Raw genomic sequence first — 21,912 nt, forward strand, 5'->3', positions numbered from 1 at the left:
GTAAAATGGGGTCAGCCATGCAGGCTGGGGGAGATTCTAGTGATGCAGCAAAGAGAAAGGATGACCCCTCCAGGAGATCTGTGGATGGACCCTGGGAGGCCCTGAGCTTAAAACCGTTTATGTCTGCTGGGCCGTAGCTGTGGCCACGATCACCAGGAGCATCTACTGTGCACAGAGCCTGGAGGACTGGGTGGAGAGGAAGATGTAGGCACAGAACACCAGAATGCAGAACAGAGAGGGTCCATCCAGGCCAGGAGCCTCCAGGGGTTGGAGGAAGGACCTGGAAGTCTTCCTGGGAGAGGAGGCATGCTGTTGGCTGGAAGGTAGGCCGTGAAAAGATCAGGCAGGAGTGGGGAGGGGACGGGAAGGGGGCGGGGAGCTCTCTGGCAGGAGACCCCAGCTGATCCTGGCCTCCCTGACCTGTACCCTCAAAGTCCAAGGGCCTGGCCCACAGTGGGCATCCTTGCCTTCCCAACACACAGCCCTAAGTCCAGGCCTCAGCAGAGAGAGGGGTGCCCTGCTGAGGTCTGGAGCCAGGAGCTTTTCACTGCTCACCACCGGTCCTCACCATACCTTCAGAGCGGCTTTCCTCGTTGCTCCCATGTTGCAGATAGGGAAACTGAGGCTGAGAAAGGTGAAGTGACTTGCCCAGGGTCACCAACTTCTTCCCCTCTGTCAAAGCCACTCTTGGAAGGTCTTCTGGGCTTGGACCCTGCCTGAGACTCTCACACTGGTGACAGTTTGGGAAAAGGAGAGCGATGCCTCACCTGAGGAGTGAGTCAGTGATAGAGCGTGCTCTGGCATCCACAGCAAGTAGCACAGAGTGGAGGGCCTATCTCACCCCCCCAGAATAACATTGGTGCGTCCTTCCTTTCTGTGTCTATCGCACACTTGTTCATCAGCTGGCCGTCACATTCTCAGGCACCCCCAGCCCATCCACTGGTGAAAGTTCAAGAGTACGATCCAGATCTTGCCTGACACATGGCAGCTGGGTGAGCTTGAGCAAATACTGAACCCCCTGTGGCTCAGTGACCCCTCCTGTAAGATGAGGATGAAGACACTACCTACTTGGCAGGTTGTGGTGAGGCTTCAGGGACCCATTCCTACCATGCACTTACCGGGGTCTGGCGGCGATCTCTATCCTGCTGAGACCAGGCTTCAAGCAGCCAGAGGCCAGGCAGGCACTATGGGGGTCCTTCCCTACCCCCCAGATCTTTTCTGGAAATAGGGAAGCTGCCCACCCCCAGGGTGCCCTGTCCAGAGGGAGATGGGAGAGCAGGGATGCCCTGGGATGCCGTCCTCACCTTGGGCCGGGATGGTGGGGGCGGGGCCAGGAGAGGGCGGGCTGAGGAGCTGCTGCCGAGTGGGGGTGGCTATGAGGGGCATGTGAGATGAGATCCCCACCACTCCTGGCAACCAGGCCCCAGCTCTGGGAGCCGGTGGCGGGTGAGAGCCCAGTGGTCCTCACTGGGCCTGTCTCTGCACGGCTGCCCATCTGGCACGGGCCTGGCCGCACTGGTTTTAATCGTTTTCCACAAGCAGCTCCTAGAGGTGCGGGGGCGGCTTCCCCTTGACTTGCCTCTCCTGGAGGATGAGGCTTGGCTAAAAATAACTTGAATTGCTGTGCTCCCACCCTGGCGGGAGGAGGGGCCTGGGGGCTGCGGGGGTGGGAATGTGGCAGCAGCCTGGAGAGGGGGTTCCCTGAGAGAAGACGGAGCAAAGTAGTGCCGGTAGGTGGGAAGGGGTGCAGGACGGTGCAGGGAATGTGGCCCTTTCTCACCCACTTCCCCGGGGGCCTGTTCCTGGAGCACAGTATTTATGGAGCAGAGCTGGGGACCAAGGCTGGCCTGACCCCTGGACTTGCATCATGGAGGGAGACCAGCCTGGCCGATATGGTGGCAGCGGGCTCCTTCCAGCACCAGAGTCTGTTTGGAGGAGACCCCCCACATACTGTCAGGGCAGGAGCCCCCTCCACTCGCTCCTGCCCAGACAGGGTCTTGGATCTGGGCTCCAGTTCCCTATTTCTCCCTTTCCTGCCTTGTGACACTGAGCCTCATATGAAAACTGGGGGAAATGCAAAATTAAGCACTTGACTCCTGGGCCTGCTGAGGCCTCTCCTAATCCCACTTCCTCCATCAGGCTGGAGAGTTGGGCTCCCCATCACCCCCTTGGTGCAGGGCTGAGAAAGACCATCCTCAGAGCAGGTGGGGGCTGTGTCAGAATCCAGGAGGAGAGATTCTTGATACCCTGGGGTAGACAAGAGTTGGGTAGGCGTGGCGCATACAAGAAAATTCCACCAGTGAACATCTCTCAAGAGTCCACAGGATACCAAGTACTATTGATACTGGAGGGGATGCAGGCCTGAGCAAGACAGACAGGAATCCCAGGCCTCACGTTGCTTACAGTCTTACAAGGCAAACTTCATTCCCCTTTTCGTATTGTTTGGTAGGTCACCAGTGTCCATTATATCATTATGCATTGCCATTTCTAGATATTCCTTTACATTAAACAGATATTATGTTTAAACAGATAAATAAGGAATAAACACAAATTTAATTGCTCTCTCCCTCAAAAAAAAAAAAAGAATCCCAAAGTGGGTGAGCTCCAGAGCCTGACCCACTCTCTTTGCCTCCTCTCACTGATATTCCATCACATTCATCTAAAAGGAATCCCCTTCTGCACTCCTATCCCCCCTCCAATTTCCGATCCCAGTTGAAAGTCCCACAAGGTCACTGTCTCACTCATTGGAAGGCAAGGGTCAGATTTGGTTTGGAGTGCCAGATTGGTATGTGGTAGGATACCTGACCTTTGGGGGAGCCAGAGCCAGTTGGGAAGATAAAATGCAATGGAGAGAAGCACAGAACCTGGGAAAAATCTCTCCCTTGGCCCAGGGCTTTTGTACTATATTAATAGAAGCAGAAAATGCAGAAGGGGGGAGGTTAACACGTATGCCCTGTCTCAAGCTCTTGATCTCTACCTGGGGAGCTCAGTCTGCCATCCATCCATCCATCCATCCATCCACTCATCAATCCACCTACTCATACATCTATACATCATCCAACCAACCATCTATGGTAGACAGAATAATGACCCTCAAAAATGCCTACATTCTAATCTCCAGACTCTGTGAATATGTTACTTAACACGGCAAAAGGGAATTAAGATTATGGATGGAATTAAGGTGGTTAATCAGCTGACCTTAAAATAGGGAGATTATCCTGGATTATCTGAGTGGACCCAATGAAATCACAAGGTTCCTTAAGGGTGGAAGAGGGAATCAGAAGACCGAACATGATGGCAGCATTGCTGGCTCTAAAGATAAAGGAATGGGACCCAAAGACAAGGAGAATGAACAGCCTCTAGAAGCCGGAAAAGTGAGAAAGTGGAATGTCCCCTGGAACCTTCAGAAGGAACACAGCTCTGTCAACACGTTGATTTTAGTCTAATGAGATCCAGTTCAGATATCAGAGATAGGAAACTAATACATCATCTAATGATCCAATCCATCAGGCAACCAAATATCCACCCATTTATCTCTCTGTCCCTCCAACCAACCATCCATCCATTTATTTAACAAATATTCACGTTAAAGGAGTGTCCCCAACTGTGAAAGAAAACAGTTGCCACCTTCCAGGAGCTCCCCATCCCCTGAGGGAGACGGACATAGGGTTTCCATCCAGGACCCTCAGTGCTACCGTGGTGGAACACAAAGGCATTTGGGAAGGATTATGGGAGGACTCATGGCTTGATGGCTGGCAGTAGCAGGAACAGGAGAGGAAGCCCTACAAGACAAGAGTCTGTAGGGTTGGGTGACTATTTGTGTGCCTGAGTGTGTGTGTGTCATGGCGCTCTGACTCTCAGGGAGCAGCTGGCAGGAACCTGGGGCCCCACATCCCTACAGTGGTTGCCACCCAGAAAATTAATGTGTTTACCAGGAAAGGCCTGGGTAGCCATGGCAGTTAGCGTTGTGGAGCACAGGGCAGTCACCCCAGTGACTGTCAGCAAACCCAGACCAGTGGAAAGGGATGGAGAGGAAGGGGCTTCAGCTGCTTTGCCCCCCAGGCTCTGCTGCAGCTTTTGACCTCCAGCCACACCGAGTCTCATGCTACAAGAAGCTCACAAAGCCTCCTGGCCACTTTTTCATGGCTCCCATTTCAGCCTCATGGGAAAGATGGCAAAACTGAGGCTCAGGGGAGGGCAGTCAAGGGCACACGCCTAGGAGGGGCACCGCTGGGCCCCAACCCTTGTTTGGCTCCAGATATTCTCTGCAGAGTGAGTGCATCCCCATTTCCCCGGCTTGGAAAGGTGGTTTCCCACAAGACTCAGAATGGGGCCGGCGAAGGAGCACGGCTCCAGGGAGTCAGGACACCTGGCTTCAAAGCTAAGGCGAAGGTGGCAAGTTCAGGTTAAGCCCACACTTGGGAGTCCCCAGGCCAGGGCTTCACCTATGACCAGACCTATGACCTGTGGGCTCCCTGAGGTCCATCTTGATGCTTCTGTCTCCTGGGCCCTGGCACACAATGCAGCACCTGCTGGAGAAATACATTGGTCCTTGAATGCCCAGCTCTGCTTGCTGCTGTGTGTGCGGCCTCAGGGAGGTGACTGGTTGGCCGAACCTCAGTTACTGCATCTATAAAGTGGGATGATCATATCAGTTCTTGGGAGGACTCAGCATGTGTGTAAAATACCCAGCACATACCATACCATCCTTGCTGCAGTACTGATTATATGAAATATTCTGCTCCTGGGTGCCTGGCTGGCCCAGTCGGTAGAGCATGTGACTCTTGATCTCATGTTGTAAGTTTGAGCCCCACGTTGGGTGTAGAGGTTACATAAAAATAAAATCTTAAAAAAAAAAAAAAAAGAAAGAAAGAAAAATTCTACTCTTCTATCCTGATACCTGTCCATTCTCCTCTCCGTGAATCTCCAAGCCACCTTTTCCACCACAGTCAGCTTTGTTCCTACCTTCATGACTGCCCACAAAGCTTCCTTCCAGGAATGTCTTTCCTCTGTCCCTCTGCTGGTCCAAGGCCTGTTTTGCCTTCTTCAAGGGCTTCCTCCCTGCCTCCTCTTCTTCTGGCTGTCCCTGACCTCCCACCACCGCCCCCTCCCCCACAAGCCCACCCCCCACCCCTGCCCCCTGCTGCATCCCTGGATGTGAAGCTGCCTGAGAGGTGCCATTCAGAAGCCCAGAATCTGGAACTTCTGGCACATTTCAGTGATGCCCAAGGACAGAAAGACAGAACTTGGAAATCAGGATTGCCTCTGACTTTCTGGGCTGTGGAGCCCATTTCACAGATGGGGAGACAGAAGGACTTGAGAGCAGGTGCACACAGCCTACCTCCAATGACTGACACTTTGTCTCATTTTACTCCCACAGCAACTTACAAGGGAGGCTCTCTTCACATCCCCATTTCATAGATGAGGAAACTGAGGGTCTGAGAAGTGAAGCTCACATGGCTATTAAGTGAAGAAGTCACTTAAAAACATCCACTGACCCTGTACTTTACAAAAGTAGCAACAGCAGGAACTTCTGGATGATTTCTGCCTACAAGGAATGCTTGGATGTTCTGAACATCTCAGACTGTCTGCCTTGAGGCCTTTCTGAGGGTGTCCGTATGGATCTCCTTCCCATCTCATAACTGCCACAGGAGGCAGCAATCCTCCCCTCCATGCCCCGACTTTGTCCTATTTCCTGGAAACATTCAGGGTCAGAATCCCTCTAGGGTTCTGGTCTCACTACCCCCTCACCCCACCCCCACCCCACCCCCGCCATTTCTTCACAGGGACGGTTTGGGGAAAGAGAAGACTGGAGGTGGAACAAGGCTGGGAGATGAGTTTGGCATATGTTTTGGCAGCCAGGGAAATTCTCTCCCAAATGCAGGGTCCAGCCTCCCCATGTGGTCCTGTCTCCCTCCCGCCTCTCTCCTATCTTGCTGCCACAGCTCTAGCCTTGTCTGGGCCAAGATCTCTACCAGAAGACCGGAGTGGATGCCTCTGAGGCCCACTCCAGCCAGCTGGCTGGGTGACCTCAGCTTAGACTCTTGACCTCTCTGGACTGAAACTGTTTCTCTGTGCAGCAGGCAATTTTGGGTCTACAAGTCCTCCAGGGAAACAAGGCAGGAGACTTTCAATCCTAGCACAGAAACCAGGAAAGGCAACAAGTCAGGGAGGTAGCCCCCGTGTGTCCTACAAGCTGCTTTAGGGCTAGGAAGGAATGCTAAGGAGCGCTAAGAGAAGAGGCCCCGCACTCCCAGATCAGATTCTCTCCTTCAAGCCCTGTCTGCAAAGGTGGCAGCTCCCAGCACTCTCTCGGGTGGAGGGACAGGGCATCTGCGTCACCCATCCTTGCTAAGCAGTCCGTCTGTCTCCCCTGCTGAGCACCCCCCTCCCGGGGCAGAGCTGGTCTCACAGTCTCCACCAGACTGCCTGGTGCCTGCAGGGGCTTTCAGCAGGGGAAGATTCACCCCAGACCCTCACACTCACTGTTCCCTCTGCCTGGAACAGTGCGCTCCTCACCTGGCTCAGCCTAAAAGATCATTGTCTCTGGGAGGCCTTCCAGGACTACCCCAGCCAAACCAGGCCCCTTTCTCCACACCTCCCCCAACACCACAGGCTTTATTCTGGTTGTGCTTTGTCCAGGCCCATCTCCCCTTCTGAGTGGGGGGACTCCCCAAGGGCAGTTTCAGGCTCCCAGCATTTCCTGGGCTGGGCAGGGACCCCCAAGGAGAGCTCCCTGCTTCGTCTTCTTGGCCATTCCTGTTCCTGAACACGGTCCAGTATATTTCCCCTGGAGGGGCCAGGCCGAAGGGGGAGGTCAGTCACTTTGTCATTCCCCACACCTCTTGGACCCCTCTTTCTGAGTCTTTGCCCCTGCCCCAGCAACCCACTCATCTTCCCTGCGGGCCTCCAGGACTGCACAGGCATCTGTCTCTTTTCTTCTGAGACTGCCTTGTCGGGAGAGACTGTGGGCGGAAAGGGTCTGGGGCTGAGGAAGGGGACCACAGGAGGATCCTGTGGACAGACAACTCCTCTGCCTCCCCAACCCTTCCGTGTCCATGGCCTGTGATGGATGCAGGGTGGTGGTGGGGGGGGGTGGAGATGGCAATGGCTGGTCCTTGGTCCAAATCCAGGTCACTCCCGGCCTGCTCAGCAGCCGTCGGTAATTAGGGGCCAGCAGGACGTGGGCAGGCGGGTGGCAGGAGGCCTAATTGTCTGATTTTTCAGGTAATTAACGGGAGGCTGTCTGGCCTGTCCCCACGGGGCCCAGCATCCGCCACCCCATCCCCCGGGCAGCCCCAGCCGCCTAATGAGGCCAATTACTGAGTGATGCCTGGGCCCTCATTAGCCACCTGGAAAGGTCATGTGGAATTGGCACTGAGGGCGGGGCTCAGCCGGTCTGGTGGAGGCTGGGCCACCCCTAGAGATCAGGGTGAGGACCCGAAGGCCACAGGCCGGTAGATCTCTGCTGCTGCTTACAGGTAGCCCACCCCACACCTGGGAGCTCACTTCTTGCCTCTTCTCTCAGGACAGCAGCCTTAGGTGAAATCCTCCCACACCACTTCCCAGCAATGTGGCCTCGGGCCTGTCACCCCTGTCTGACTCTGTTTCCTAAATCAGAGATGAGGGACCTAAAACACCTGGTGCACTGTGGGTGCCCAGCGCATGGGCGCCCACCTTCCTCCATGCTGCCAACTCCTTATGTCACTCTTGAGGAGAGGAAACCCAAAGACGGTTGGGCCTGAGGTCACCGATGTGTCCTCAGCCCACTCTGCAGGGTTCCTGGAGGCGGCAGGGATGGCCCCCTGGGATTCACCCCAAGGGACTCAGCAGCTAGTCAGGCAGTCCTGGGAGGGGTCAGTAGAGGCAGCTGGGTAGAGGAAGGAGGCCTAGGAGGGGCTGGACCTTCCAGGCACCTGAGCCAAGTAGAGGTGGGGAAGTGGGAAATCCCCCAACTCCCCAGGAAATGGGTGACTTGGAAGCTCCTGGTGGAGCTGAAGGGCCCTCCTAGTCCCTGATGTGGCAGGGCCCCCCAGGGAGAAGCTGACGGCGCGTGTCTGCCGCCCAACGCAGGAAGCCACCCTTTCAGGGTTAGTGCCCTCCATTCTTAAACTGGGAGAGCACTGCGCCTTCAGATGTTGAGGTTTTTTGGCTTCTGTGGCTCCTCTGTTTTAAGAATTCGGTGACCTAATTCCATGCTGACAAATTCCATGCTGTTCGGGCCCCTGTAATCATCAGCTAATGCTACTTTTGGTCCTACTGCCAGCCTAGAATCTAGGTCAAGGGTTTCCAAACTGTGTGGCGCCCCCCCCCCCCCCCCGCCAAGGAGCCCTTAGGTGGGAAAAGAAGGGAGATGCTACCGACCCTCCAACTGGAGCAGCTGGACTTTGATGAAATACTAGTAGCTGTTGCTCTGTGAGCTCTTGCCACGTGCCAGGCACACATAGGGGCTCTGCCTCCACAGTGGTATTTTGTCTTCACAAACACCTGTGAAGAAGGTAGCAACACATTCCCATTTTACAGATGAGGATGCTGAGACTGTAGGAGGCTGAGCAGCCTGCCCTAGGTCTCACAGCTTGCGGGAAGGCGAGCCAGGACTTGGACCCAGTTTCTACTCTGAGCCACCAGGGCATATGGGTCCCTTGGCTGGAAAGAAAACTAGGTGTAGGAGTCAGAGGGGATGTCACATTTATCATCATTTGTTTCCTCCGGGTCAGTGCGTGCAGGCACACCTGCCTCTCTGCCCCAGGGGAGCGTGGTCCCAGCGCCAGGTTACCAGGGCCCCTGTACCCCACCACGTGGTGTCCGTATGCATGAGGGTCTGTCTGCCTGAATGTTTCTCTCCCCTCTGCTGTGGGCTCCGCTTCCCCTGCAGTCCAAACCGATAGGATCCAGCCCCGAAATAGCATATGTTTCCAGCCTCTGCTCATCCAAGTCATAAATCGCCTGGTGTGATGTGCTCCTTGCTTCAAAACCCAGGGTGGGGGTGGCTGAGTGAGTGTAAGGAGCTTGCAGGGCCTCCTCCACACTGAGACACGGAGCTGGAAGCCGGGGTGAGCCCAGGACGGAGGCCCAGGAAAGGAAGTGAGGGCCAGTCCTCATTAGACCTGGGGGCTGGCCTGGGGTTCAGCCTGGGATGCGAGTCAGGGCTTGGTGGCCCAGATTCAACCTGGGCCTAAGGGTTCAGACAAATTGGAGCTGAGGTCGGAGATCAGAGGGTTGGGCTTCAGTCTTGTCCAGCAGTCAAAGGCCCAGACTTAGCTTGGAGTAGGGGGTCAGAGGGCAGGAGCCATTGCTCAGAACTTGATGAGGATGGAGAGCCAAGCTCAGTCTGAGGTCAGGGTCAGGACTCTCAGGCTGATGTAAGTTCAGAGGTCAGAGTCATGATCAACCTGGTGCTGAGGGCCACTGCTGACTGAGGAGGAGGTCCCCAAAGACCCAGAAGCCTTCCTCTTTCCTGGAAATGAGCCAGACAGGACCGGTGACAGGGGGATGCCTATGATAAGCAAGATGGAGGCTTCCAGGGATTGTACAAGACTAGGAAAAGGACTGGGGGCAGGTCCACTAGAGCAAAGCCACTAGAGCAAAGCCGTCCCTGCTCCTGGAACAGGAGCCTCAGCTGTTCATCTCTGACATAATCATGGTCATGGCACCCACCTCCATATTGATCATGCCCCATCGGTATTGCCTATTTCTGCCCCTGCCACTGTGGCTCCGGCATGGACGAGGTGAGCTGACAGGATGCACAGTAGAGGCAGCCACATGACATGCCCAGTGTGGATTTATGTCCCTTCCCTGCCTCCATGGCACAGGGGGCCCTCACGGGCAGAACCACATCAAAGCTCTCAATCCCCAGTTACTGCCCAGAGAGCCCCGTTGCTTCCCAAGCTGCTCCTGAGAGGTAGCCCTGCAGCCCATCCGGGCCTCAGCCGCCCCAGCCAAGTGGTACGCACGCCGCAGCCCTGTCCAGGCACAGGTTTTCCAGTCCTCCGTTCTGCCCCCTGGGCTTTCCCGCCTCTTCCTTGTTCTGGGCCCAGCATGGACAGATATGTGGGGACAAGTCCACACAGCAGCCAGTGGGGAATGTGGGGGTGGAGCAGGCAAGCAGGAATGAGAGGCCAGCAGGCAGAGGAGAAGGGTGCCAAGGGGGAAGCCTTATCACAGGCCTCTCTGTTCTCATCTCCCACAGGGCCTGGGCATAGACCAGTCTCAGGCCATTCACTAGGCACTGGGGCCCTGACCCCAGAGTCCCCCCTCCCTAGGGCACCATGGGAGATTCAACCAAGGGGGGAACCAGCATGTGTGAGGGGGTGGGCGGTTTGGAGGCAGGTGAGAGAAACCCTAGGAGACAGGAGTTGTGGAGAGCCCACAGAGGATGTGTGGACGACTAGAGGGCTGCCCTGCCCACCCAGGATTCGAGGCCTCCAGGGTTTGGCTGTGAAAGTCCCGGTCACCTCCTCCAGCTGAGCTATTAATACCCAACTACGACCCACGCACCCTTGTTGGGAGGACGCCGAGTTCCTCGGGGGCTAAAAAAGGTCTGAGATGGGGGTGAGCCAGGCCTTCTTCTCTTCTTGTTGGAGGAGATGGGGCCAAAGGCCAGGCTGGCCTGGAACAGGGGGTGGAGCTAGGGTGGGGGTGCAGAGGGTAACAGAGCCCTGGGGGTGGCCTGAGGATTCCAGCTTGGAGCAGGAAGGTGCTTGGCCAGTCCAGTCTCCATTGCTCAGAGAGCCAGGGCAGGGACTTGTCCTCGGTCCCACCTGGGAGGGGACTACCACCGAGCTCTCCTGGTTCCCTGCCCCCACCCAGGCCTTCTCCTTCCCCTCAGACCTCGGCTTGGTCTGCCCCAGGCTGCAGTGAGGCTGAGGGCTGCCTGTCTCCTCCTGCCAGAAGGGGCCTGGAGGAGAAAGGGGGCTCTAGGGGGAAGTTCAGAGCCTCTGGTGGGAGCTGAGCCCCCTAGAGCATAGCCATTCATGTTTCGCTTCATGTGTGAAGTCTCAATTATTCACAGCATTCTCTGAGGGGGGAATTACTGGTAGCCCAATTTTATAGATGAAGAAACTGAGGCTCAGTTATTTCCCTGGAGGGTGAGCTGCATAGACCTGGTTTGTCAGACTCCAAACCCCTACCCTGTGTTGCCTCCTGTTACATCATTATAAAAGGAGGTTTCTTAGTTTGTTTTGGGGATCCATGAAACAGCTGTTTCCATCAAAATGCCCCAGTTGCCACAGTGTGCCAGGCCTGTTGGGGTGGCTGGACCAAGCATGAGGAGCCCTCACAGGTGCCTTTCTCCTGCACTGGTAACCCCCGCCCCCCCCCCCCCCCCCCCAGGGATCCACGGTCACTTCTTCCTCATTCCTGGGGCTCAAGGTCACATCCTGGGGGGGGGGGGGTCTGTGCTGGTTTTCTGGGCTCAAAGCCACCTGCTCCCTGCTGTGTCCCCCTCCTTTCCCAGGGCAGATGCTCCAGGATCCAGAGGCAGACCCCAGCAGGGTACAGACTTGGCCAGGAGAGTCCAGATGAGAAAGTGGCTGAGAGGTGTCAGCCCCAGAGGCCCCCTGCGCCGGAAATCCTGACAGCTGCCTGGCTCACAGGCCCTGGGCGCTGGGCCCTGACCCCAGGCTGGCTATGGTCGTGTCAGGTGTCCAGAGGAGTTGGGGGAGGAGATGGCTAGAGCCACGGGCAGTCTGCCTGTGGTTGTGGAGGCTGTCAACACCTCCTGGGCAGCCAAGGCAGAGAGGGGCCGGGGGGTGGGGGGGGGGGGGGGGGGGGTCGTTCCTGCCCTGGCCTGGCCGGTTTACAGGGGAGAGATAGGGCCCTGTCCTGAGGGACTGAGGGGGAGTCAGGCCATGTCCTGAGGGTCTGGGAAAGGAAGCATGGCCACAAGGTCCTATCCTATGCTGAGAGAAACCTGGCCTTGCCTGAGAAACCTGAGAAGAGGGAGAGACCCCTAGTCTTGGGGGCTGGTACAGGGGGTATATTTCCTAATGGCTGGTGGGGATTGGGGCGTGGGGGGCTGTCCCAGTCTCACAACAGGGAAGGCTGACTGACATGTGGAGGGGGAGGGACCTGGACCTGCCTCCCTGCCGTTCTCAGCTGGCAGGCAGGTGGCTCTGAATTTCCCCAGTGTTTCTTCTCCACGACTCTGCAGGACCAGGCAGGAGCCCTCTGGCCTCGGGCTGACCACACAAACAGCCCCAGGGCTTCCCTTCACCACATCCAGGAAAGGAGCTGGACTAGCCCTGCCTGGATTTTTCCTATCCCTAAGGAAGGTCTCTGCCTCTGCACTGGATGGGAGGGTGGGTGTCAGGCCAGGCTTAGAACGGGCCCTGCTGCTTGCTCACCCCCATACACCCTCAGCTCTCCAACTGCCCATGTGCTCACTCCTCTGGAACGGCCCCCTCACCCCCAAGCAGTCTTCCTGGATTAATAGAGATGACCCCTACACCAGGCCTGGAGTGTCCCTGCCCTGCCTGCCTGTTTCCCTGGGGGCCCCGCCAGCGGAGCCCGACCTTATGATGGCTTGGGCTTCTACTTCTCCTCTCCCATTGTACTTTCAATGCTCCCTCCCACCTGGCTGTCTCCTAGACCCCCGGGGCCTCGGTTCACTGACCAAACCCACCCCTCTGCCACACTAGCTGCCACACTCAGCTGTCCCTGCTGCTCGGTCTGGGCTCTGGCTGCCCCCCTTGCTCAGCTTCCTCCCCTGTGCCCCTGTCCCTTCTGTCTGCATTTCTCTTCGCCCTTTGCTGACTCAGATGTGGCTCCGTCTCAGTGTCCATCTCTGGCCTTCTCTGTCTGGCTCCCTCCCATCCAGTTTCAGATAGCTCAGCCTTCCTGTCACTGTTGCTCTGGGACCCTCTCCTGCTAGTGTCTTCTCTCCCTACCTGGCCCGGATGGCTGCTGAGACATCTGCTCTGAGCTCTGACATCCACTTGCTGGGCCCCAGGAGGAGCTCAGACCACACTTGTGATCCCGGTTCTGGCCCAGGTAGTGGATGTGACTCCCAGAAGGCAGGAGGCAGAGAGTGGCCGGGGGACCGTGTGCTTGCCTATCCCTTGGGGGGGGGCCTCCCTCTGTTCAGGCCACTGGCCGTGGTCTCTGCCTAGGCTTCCAACTTCCTTCACCACTTACGACTGTGTGACCCTGAGCGAGCTCTGAGCTTCAGTTTCCTCTTTTACAGTGCCAGCAGGGCCTGCTTCAGCAAGTGCCACACAATGAAATGTTAGCCTGGCAGGTACTTGGCACTGTACCCAGCACGTGGCAGTACTCAGTAGAGTCCCCATCATTGTTACCATGACCATAAATCCAGAGGTCCCCAGAGCCATGATGAGTGGAGTGGGGGATGGGCCAAACCTCTGCTGCTGGAAGTGTCCCCATATCAACCAGAGTCCTACGCCCATCCCTTCCTCTGGGGGACGGAAGACATCCCCACACACCTGGGACCTTCCTGTCCTCAGAGTCAGTCTGAATTGCATGCTGTGGTGCTCACCAAATTAATTACTGCTGGCTTGGGGATATACTTTTTTAAGAAGACATTTTCCAGGGGGAAAAACATGCAGGAGCTATAATTAGTTGGTAAGAGGAAAGAAGAACGGCGTGTGTGAATCACCAGCCCCAGTGACAGACTGTTAGAGCTGAGCAGAAGTTTGGGGCGAAGCCGCCGGGGTGTGGGTGAGCTGGGGACAGGGTGCAGGCAGGCTGGGGCCCTCACGCACAAGGCGCATTCAGGGGTGGAGACCTTACCTGTCACCCTGAAGTCTTCCTGCTCTCTCCCCAGACTTGTCACCCATTGCCTTACGAAGATCCCAGCTCCTTGGCTCCCCTGCAGCTCCTGCCTGCCCATCCCCAGAGCTTCTGGCCCACTCAAGCCCAAGGCCACTGCCAGTACTTGCTGACATGGACCTGGGCAGAGACCCTGCAGCTCCAGTGAGGAGGGAGACCCTGAAGAGGGTTTGAGCTGCCCGGGGGTTTGAAAACCACCCAGTCCAATTTCCCGTTCATTCATTCACTTGTTCATCAAATACTGAAATACTGCTTGTGCCCGGCCTACAGATGAGCAAACAGAGGCCCAAGGCTATACAGCTATGAGTGGAGAAGTCTCTCTGCCTGTCCTGTCACACCAACTATGCCAAGCCAGACCCCGGGCAGGGCCCTGAGCTACTGAGGTGACCGTGACCAGGCCTTCCTCTCACGGAGCCCATATCCCGATTTGGGGGGCAACCAAACATCTATAGAGCAGAATGCTCAGTGCCACAACGTGGGAAGCACAGGGCTGTAGGAGCCCAGAAGTGGCTCTTGATCTAGCCAGGTGGTCAGAGGGGTTCACAGGGGAAGAGGTAAAAGGGGTTCAAAGGGTGGAAACAGCACGATGGTCCATCATACCCAGAGGGATCTAAAGTGACTCTGTGGCTGGGCTCAGGAAACAGCAGGTAGGGAGGTGGGTGATGGGGAGGGCTGCTTCTGAGCCAGGTCATTACAGTGCCCATTGCCCCCCCCCCCCACCTCTGCCGTTTCTCCTGAGCAGCTGAAGGGGCATGACCTGCTGGGTGCCCCTAGGACACTGTTTGCCATGTGGCCTTGGTCCTTGAAGATCCTCTGCTAGCTCTTTTTGATATCGGGACCCACTGACCCCAGGTAAACCATGTCTGAGCAGTCAGTGGCCAATGAGGCAGGACCCAGCTTTCTTCCTCCCTCCCTCTCCCCTGGCTGAACACTGGCTACCCAATTCTCTAGGGGGTCTCAGCCCAAGCCTGGGGGCAGGTACACTAGAGCAGCATGGCCTGTGCCTGAGAGCAGAGGCCCCAGGTCTCCAGTGAGAGGACACTTCCTCCCCTGGGAGAGTATGGCATCATCCAGCGCACAGAGCTCCCTCCTAACCCCAGACCAAATTAGCCTTCCAAATTACAGGCTGCGTATCCTCCAAATTGAGGATCGGGTGGGAGAACAGAGGCCCAGCTCTCCTTCCCACTTCCTGCTCACGGAGGACTCTCAGTTGGCCCATCCGCAAATAACAGACCGCGTTAGGAAACGATTCTGGGCACACACACTCTCCCACCCCAGGTTCTAGGCCCCAGACCAGCATCCAGGCTCAGGACAAGCTTGTGCTCTCCTAGAATTTGACAATGAGCTTGGAACCAGGGCATCTAGTCAAGGCCAGCTCAGAGTTCTGAGGGCATTTTGGGGGCTACTTATTCATTCAACAAACACTTTCTGGGCACATTTTCTGTGCCAGGCACTGTGCTGGGCCCTGAGACACTGAGATGACAGACATGTGACCAGGCAGGTATGGGACAGTGAGCAGGCTTGTGGCAAGGGGTGAGCAGTGGCTGTGGGAACCCCTGATGAGGTCAGGGAGAGCTTCCTAGAGGAAGGGGTATATAAGCTGAGTCCCAGAGGACGAGTGTGTCCTGAGCCAGAGGAAAAGAGGAGGAGACAGTTTCAGGAGGAAAGAACATCAAGAACAAAGGCGGGGAGTAGAGAGAGGGGGTGGGCATTAAGCAGTGGGTGGAGGCACTGGTTTGTTCAGACTCCAGGGCCTTGCCAGCCGTGTCAGGGGATTGGATTTCATCAGGAGTAGGAGGGGAGGAGGTCTGGGAGCAGGAGAGTGGAGGAGGATGGGTGTGTGCGTGCAGAAGCAGAGTCGACCCCCTAACCCCACCCCGAGGGCTCCCGGTAGGTAGAAAGGAGTGTGGGTGGGGTCCCTGGGACCTCCCACACTGGCCTCCCTCAGACCCCTTCCAGACGGCCTCAGGCCTTGGGAGAAATAATCCAGTTTGCTGCAAGGGAAACATGGGAGCATGATTGTATTTCTTTGTGTCCTGAAATTAAGGTGACTTTCTGTATTTTTGCTAATTGGTTTGGGATTTTTCGTGTTTTTGTTTTAGAAGAAAATTATATTGTAGACGCTGAGAATAAATGCAATTATTGTGTGGTGCCGAGTGCAGAGAGTGAAAGGACTACCTCCCTGAGCTCGCCCACTTTTGTGTCACAGAACAGGCGAGTGAGGTGGGGAGGGAGGGACGCAGCACCAGGCGGAATACCCGCCCCACCTCGTCTCTGGTCTCCGAGGAGGAGCAGGAGGGTGTGGGGTGGCGTGAGCAGAGGATGCCTGGTGGGAGTTCCTCCAGCTTCTGGTCTTGCTTGCACACCTCCTGGGACGGAGAGCTCACTGCTTCCCTCTGCCTGTGATGATTTTGCCCAGCTGCATCCGTTTGATGGTTCCTCCTGAGCCGCTTCCAGCACCCCCTCGAGGTTCCCTGCATCCTAACCTCTGCCTGGCCCTCCACCTCTTTTTTTTTTTTTTTTTTAATGTTTACTTATTTGAGAGAGAGAGAGAGAGAGAGAGAGAGAATGAGTGGGGGAGGGGCAGAGAGTGAGAGGGGACAGAAGATCCAAAGCTGGCCTTGTGCTGACAGCAGAGAGCCCAACGTGGGGCTCGAATTCAACAAACCGCGAGATCATGACCTGAGCCAAAGTGGGATGTTCAACCGACTGAGCCACTCAGGCACCCCAGCCCTCCACCCCTTGTCTTCACCTCTGCCTGAGGCAAGGCTGAGGCCAGGGTGGACTCCATGGGCCCTAGACTTCTACAGGCCACATGGTGCTGGGTCTTGTCTGTCCTGAGAGGGTGGTACCTGCAATTCTGTGCCTGATGGCTGGGAGGGCTTCCGGCCCAGAGGCTCCCTTGCTGCCGGCCTGCGTGGGGACGTGAAGAGAAGCGCGTGATCTGCTTCCTGGTGCCTGCTCTGGCATCCAGCACATCCTGCATGGCCCAGCCTGGCCCGGCTGAGGACACGGGCCGGTGGGTAGAGGAAGGCCCTGACAGATGGTTCCACGCCCATAGAGGAACAGACGGGCAGAGCACCGGATCAGCACACGCCCTCACGCGGCAGTCTTCTGTGCCCGGTCTTGCAATGGCTGCTGGGCCCTCCAAAATGAGTTTGTCACAAACCTGACTCCTGACCTCGGGAGCCCATGGTCTGGACAGGCATGGGGGAGACAGGTCACAATAAAAAGCCTGCATTGCTGGCCTTACCAGCAAAATCAGCTCCAGACTTTTTTGGGAGCATAAATCCTACATATTCTAGCTTCCACCCAGAAACTAAAGACGGGACTTCTAAGTCACCTCTGTTCTCCTGCTCCCGCCATGGTTCCCAGTGTGTGCTCCACACTGCCTCCACCCTCTAGCCTCTCCTAGAACTCAACTGGACTCAAAGCACTGAACACGCCAGGGTCTCCCTGGCCCTCTGGCCTTTGCCCAGGTTGTTCTGTCTGCCTGGAAAACGTCCTCTCCCTTTCACTTGCTAACTCCTACTCACAGTCAGCTTCCCAGTCCTCTCCCTGGGCAGCTTTCCCAGCTTCCAGACCATGCCGGCCCCTGGTGCCTGTCCCCGCAGCCCCTATACTGCCCTTGGAGCACTCACGGAAACTGAGATTTTTTTTTTTAATGTTTATTTATTTTTGAGAGAGAGAGAGAGACAGAGTGTGAGCAGGAGAGGGTCAGAGACAAAGGGAAACACAGAATCTGAAGCAGGCTCCAGGCTCCAAGCTGTCAGCACAGAGCCCGATGTGGGGCCTGAACTCACAGACCGTGAGATCATGACCTGAGCTGAAGTCGGACACTCAACCGACTGAGCCACCCAGGTGCCCCTGCGATTAGATCTTAATTGTGTGCTTATTCCATTGGCATCTGTGGCCACCATGGAGAGCAAGAGGGGCTGGTTTCTCTTGGTCACGGCTGAATCCCATTGCCTCACCCCCGGATGAGCCCGGACCACATGCTTAATCAATGTATGTTGAGTGATGAGTAAATGAGTATAAAAACCACAGTGTTCCTATTAATAGAAGCTTAAGTTCAGGCACATGGGGCTAGTAAGATTGAAAATGCATGTGCTGGCGGTGGCAAAGATGGTTACACTGGCTCCTAAAACGTAACCAACCCCTGGCCTGCCCCAGCCTCACTGGCAGTGGCTGGTTCCAGGCAGCCTTGATGTCAACAGCAACAGCAGTGACGCTGGCCATGTGTTGGAAGCTACCTCAGCACCAAATAAGTACAGAATGTTTTTTCAATGAAACATTATATTTGGATGCAAGAACCTAGGGTATCAAACATTCATGTGGAGCCAAGATTCATTCATCAGCAGACATTTCTTCAGCACCAACTACGTGCCAGGGGTTGGCTGAGCACTGAGGATTTGGCCGTGGACAGACAGACCTGCCTTTGCCTCAGCCTGAAGTCAGGAGAAAAAGCAGGATAATGGACCTCACTTTCGCCCCTCTGACCAAAGGGAAGGGAAGACATTTCCTCCCATGGGATGTGCCATCTCTGAGCATAGCTGCCGTCTGCAAAGAGGCACAGACTGACCCTGTCCTGTGGGGCCCTGAAAGACCCAGGCCAGCCTGGGAACCTGGAGACTGCAGTCCCTGCTGGGGGCCTGGGCCAGTTGCCCTCACTCTCTGGGGCCAGTGTTCAAGCGGCTGTTAGGGCTGGGATGGGCCAATGGACCCCACAGAAGCCAGCCCACCTTCTTCCCCTTCCACAGGATGCCACTCCACGGCCTGTACGTGGGATCTGGCCCCAAATCAGCTTCTGTCAAGGGTCACATAAGGGTCATGTACAGGTCACGGCTCAAAGCAGCCCCTTCTTGCTGCCAGATCATGGTTCAGTGAGTCCTGCTGTGTATGTGTGTGTCTGGGTAGGGACACACAGAGGACAGAGGGGGCTCTGGAAGAACAAAGCTTTGCCTTCCCCTCAGACTCCTCAAGACAGGGCCTTATCTTCTGCTTCAGACTGGAGGCCCCAAGGGCCTAAACCAGGAAGATGGCTGAAAGTGAGGCCAGAGCCCCCATCCCTGCTTGGCCAGACTCTTGGGTCAGTGGCCTGGAATCTTCAGCCACTGTGCTGACGTGCGGAGGCTCCAGTCCTCACCCAGCTGTGCCCTGCCCAAGCAGGGAGGGCTCTGAAGGACACAGACAGCTCTTCCTCTGTCAGGACAGTGGGACCATTTATCAGGGAGATAAGCAGTAGCCAGAGGGCAGAGTTGGCGGAAGGAGCTGTCTGGAGCAGATAACCTGCGGTCACTCAGAGGGCACGGAAGGGCTCCTGTCCCCATCCTGAGGCCACCCAGGCCCCACCCCCGACCCTGCTCAAACACCTGCCCCTAAGTCTGCTGACCTCAGACATCTGCCTGTCTTGGCCTCATGGAAAAATCTGCTGTCCTCCAGGAACAAGGAGCTCGTGCTTCAGTCAGGCATGGAGTACATTTCCTCTTCATATTCTGTACCACAGCAGGGCCGCTATGATGCTGCCTTGCCTAATTTCCAGATGGGGAAACTGAGGCGCAGGGGGACGGTTTGGACTGCCCTTGTCCCAACCCTGCCCTCAGCCCTCCTGCACAGGGTGGGAGGGAAAATCCACAGGGCACTGTGTTAGTGAGCATTTACTATGTCCCCGGTGACTTGGTGCATGGCCTCTGCCCTGTCCCCAACCCCCTGAGGGAAGAAAAGGCCTTGCCTTGTTTACCTTTCCCAGATGGAAGCAATGGCCAGAGAGTGAGGTCACCAGGCTAAGGCTGAACCACTGGGAGGTGGCTCAACTAAACTTTAAACTGGGGGCTTCAGAGTGGTATCCAGAACCTCAGCTGGCCACTGAACAGTACTGTCTGCCCAGGGGGTCTTAGGTGCCTGGCAACGGCCAGAACAAACCCACTGAGCAGTCCTCGCTTCAGCAGCACATATGCAAACCCACTGGGCAGAGAACAGCTCTGGGATCCCACTGCCCAGCTAAAATCTGACACCCCCAAACTGTCAGAATTTTCCCAGGCTGCTCTGCTCACCCCAAGTCCCTAACCTGGCACTCAGGAGGGCTCAGTAAATTTTTCTGAAATTAATTAAGTCGAAAATGAGCGGCCACAGGAGCATAAATAATGACGTTGCCCCACGTTGTGAGCTCTTAGGGTTGGTCAGGCCCATACCAGGGGCTGTACACACTCATCTTGATATCTCCTTGCCTGGGAAATGCCTGTCCATCACCTGCTGGACCAGAAAACATGGGGCCACCCTTGGGAGCTGAGAAGAGCCTAGACCTTGGATTGCAGAGATGGGGAGGGGGAGGAGGAAGAAGAAGAAGACTTTGCTCCTGGGCAGGGGGCTGGACTCCTCATGCCCTGTTGTGGAGACGTCTGCAGCCCTGCAGCCCTCACCGGTGGGAGCTCTATGGGCTGGTGTGTTCAGGGAGGAACTGAGGCTGGTCTGGGGATGATCCCTGGCTCTCCTCTCTCAGCCTCAGGGTCCAGGGCAGTGATTTGATCCCCTAACTGCAGAGACTTTTCTGGAAAGTATTCTACATGAAGGGCTGAGGGAGACATGCTAGGGAGCCTTGGAATTCATCTGGCAGGCATTGGGGGAGGGGGTGGCCTTTGAGAAGACTGGGGTCCTTCGGCCCATGACTACATTTTAAGGTGGGGGGTCGGGGGAGGGCTCTGGGTAGCCTTTAGCCCAGGTCATGTTGGGCAGGGAGAGAGTCTGGGCCATGCATGGTGCAGGGAAGGGTCCTTAGGTCTGGGGAGGTAGCCTGTGAACATGACAGTTGTGCATACAGGAGGCCACAGGGGCTGTGTTGGGAAGGGGAGGATGACAAACAGGCACAACAGTGCCAGCTTCATCACCCAGCCATGCAGGAGCCCCCACACCCAGAGGGGCCCTTCCTCGAGTCTGGCTGGGGGCATTGGAACTTCAGGTGTGGAAGGTTTTTTTTTTTTTTTTTTTTTACCTCCTGACACTGATTGGGTCACCTCATATCAACCCAAGAGAAGATACAAGCCCCCAGTCCTTAAGAGAGAAGCACCAGACTGCCCCCTGAACCAGCAGAGACTAGCCTTGGGAAGCCTTCTCCAGAAAAATTGCCATCTTTGGAAGAGCCCTGGTGGTTGTGTGTGGGGAGAGGGGCAGCAGTTGGCCAACCCCACATTGAGCTGGTCCAGCCCCTTGGGGGACAGTGCAGGCATATGACAAAAATATTGACAATAAAAAACCTGACCTAAAAACCCTGGAGAGTAGCCCTGCTGAGCTCTGGGTGTGCCCCAGACACGCCTAAACAAGGCTTCCCTGCCGCTCTCCCATTTCATTTAAATCTCAAGACCCTCTGAGGTTTGCACAATTGCTCATCCCTCTTTCACAGACGAAGAGCCAAGACCTGGAGGGGTTGAAGTCCGGGCTCAGAGTTGCAGAACATCAATAATCCTAAAGGCTCATGTGCACACACTCAGAGGGGCCACGGCACTTTTCCAGGGCACGTCCCGTGGCACACGAGCACACTCCGTGCAAGGGCATCCGCGATGGCAGAACCCTGAATGGGGTGGGGTGGGTGGGTGGGTGAGAGGAATCACTGGGTAACCTGAAATGTCCGTCAGTCAGGTTCACGCACAGGACAGGACCTCAATGAGGTGGACGTGGAATCTGGTGCGGAAAGCAGTCCAAGCCCATAGCTGGTAGTTGCAGTCAGCACAGATGGAACCCATTTATGTGTGTATGTGTTATAGATACAACACCCAGGCTGCCACCGAGGGCTGCTGGGACACCTTCCTACATGTGTGCTGGAGGGCACCCAGCCCAAGCCCAAGGGCATTACCTCCTGGCACCTCAGCATGCCTGCCCACACAAGGACCACTCACAGGGGATGCGTCTGCTCGCTCTCTCTCTTTGGGCCCAGGTCCAGGGTGCCGAGTCCTGGCTGGGGCTGGAAGACTGGCTCAGACGGTGGGGGCTGTGGCTTTGCCCCTCTTCAGCAGCTCCCTGCCCCCTCTCTTCCTCTCCTTCTCTGCTTCTCTCTTGCTGGCTCCCACTGCCCTCTCATCCTTGAGAGGTTCTGAGCTCTCTTCGGTGGCAACTGCCACACAAGTGACACGTCAT

This window comes from Herpailurus yagouaroundi, unplaced genomic scaffold, assembly GCF_014898765.1.
Source record: "Herpailurus yagouaroundi ecotype Mexico unplaced genomic scaffold, PumYag 67514, whole genome shotgun sequence".
Taxonomy (NCBI): Eukaryota; Metazoa; Chordata; class Mammalia; order Carnivora; family Felidae; genus Herpailurus; species Herpailurus yagouaroundi.